General features: G+C 43.3%; 1 protein-coding gene across 1 annotated transcript in view; it reads right to left on the bottom strand.

Moving 5' to 3' along the window:
- Positions 1-1,964, bottom strand: part of fryb (furry homolog b (Drosophila)) — a 50,989-nt gene that overhangs the window by 46,001 nt on the left and 3,024 nt on the right. The window lies entirely within an intron of this gene.

Raw genomic sequence — 1,964 nt, 5'->3', positions numbered from 1 at the left:
CACACACACACACACACACACACACACACACTTTAAAGAAAAGGGACATGTACATCACAAAGACCATTTAGCAACAGAGCACATTAAAAAAGCTTGCTGGGCAGTCCATGTTTTCATTTCTCCCTTCTGATAACATAGTTAGAGACACTGGGAACTTTTAATTCCTGCAAGACGTAATGATAAACAGACAGACAAAGATAGACAGGGAGTGGTTGGAGTCTAGAAGGGAACAGACAGACAGACAGACATACAGATATAAGATAGGGCATTTCCTGTCACGTGTCTTCAGGAATATTGGCATGCCCTTAAAATAGAACAACTCATCACTATAAGAAATGGCGTCAGTTACTATATACTATGAGAGCTTAAGCAAGACTTCAAGAAATCATCAACAGGACTATTATTACTTACAGAGAATCATAGGTCAACCACTAAAGTTCATGAAAAAAAAAAAAACACATACACAATAGCTGTAACAGTAGCCAACAACAGAAACATGTGTGACTGCAGCGAATCTGCAGGCTTGAATGCCTGAACACTCTAAGAAAAACAAGGTGCGTAAAATACTTCTAACAAAGCATTGTTCACCCACACACTTCCAAAAAGTGTGTCAACAGTAATTCTCAGACAGGACAGGCCCCCAGGCCCCATAGAAAGCAATCTGTTTGTGTAAAAGTTGAGCACTCAAATGAAGCAAACATGTGCGCATGAACTTACACGCATGCACGCTTACCAAGGCCCTTGATGAAGCTGATGACACTAGCCCTGCTCCATTTAGTTGGCACTTCCATGGTGCAGACAGTCACACAGAGACAATAATACAGTGGGTAGAGGTGGGTAAAATGGGCAGAAAGACTGGGATGGAGGGGTGATAGGACACTTTGAGAGGGTAGAAAGGTGAGGAGGGGTAGCTGAGTGGTCTACAAGGTGCAAAATACAGCTCCCATGATTGACAAATCAAAGTAATTCCTTGCGGAGAGATTAGCGGCACAGAAGAAGTTTGTCTTTACTATCCAAATATTCCACCATGACACTGACTACAGACATCAGAAAAATGTCTGGCTTTGGCACTCGACAGGTTTAACCGAAGCTAAAAGTGTGAAGCCCCATCCTTCAGAAAATGATAGGCAGGTAAAGTAAAAGACGTGTACCTGGGGCAATAAAGAAAACTCTCATGACAGCTGTATTCCACATTCAATCCAAATGAAACAGGATGATATGCTGTATCCAAAGACCGGAAGAGCCATAGCCAGGTTAAAACTGCCCAGACGACTTGACGCCTCAGAGCTGCAAGTGTTGCAATCACAGAGAAAGAGATGGTGTCAAAGAGTCTTCTCAAAATAGCAGAAGAGGGTGAACTCTACCAACAGAGATCAAGAAATATTCCACTGTACTGCTCCAGCAGAGGCTTGGGTAGATCAGAGGGCCCCATGCTTGAGAACTACATGAGCCTACAGACCAACTATGAGTTTGTAGCTTCTGCTACGACTCCAGCCTGCCATCACTTTGATGTACGACATCTCCTGTGACCTTGGAATCCTTGCATTGGAAAGTTGTATTAAAATAAAGTGCTTCTTTGAGAGTTTTGTGGCTGTCCTTTAGTTTTCAGTAGCAGTTAGGTAACGTCTGTTCCTTGTGGAGATCTGACCAGAAGAGTTGGGTTGGAATTTCAACACTGCCCCGAGAGAGAGGCGAGGGGAGGAGGGAGGCGCTATATATAGACCACGGAGGTCAATCTCTTACATACCCACCACTCCCACTGACCCCTACTCACACACACAAGTGCACACACATGCAAACACACATACACATGTACGCAAACAATTTTCCAGTGAAGACAGTGACAAATCTGGACTGGAATGTGATTGAACTTAAAATCAAATGACACTGACCTAATTCAATGAATACAAAGTTGACTCTATCCGGTAAGGCTTATCTGTGACATGAGTGTGTGTGTGTGTGTG

The sequence above is a fragment of the Etheostoma spectabile genome, chromosome 13, assembly GCF_008692095.1.
Source record: "Etheostoma spectabile isolate EspeVRDwgs_2016 chromosome 13, UIUC_Espe_1.0, whole genome shotgun sequence".
Taxonomy (NCBI): domain Eukaryota; kingdom Metazoa; phylum Chordata; class Actinopteri; order Perciformes; family Percidae; genus Etheostoma; species Etheostoma spectabile.
Note: the sequence above shows the minus strand (reverse complement) of the source record. Positions and strands in the feature narration are given on the sequence as shown.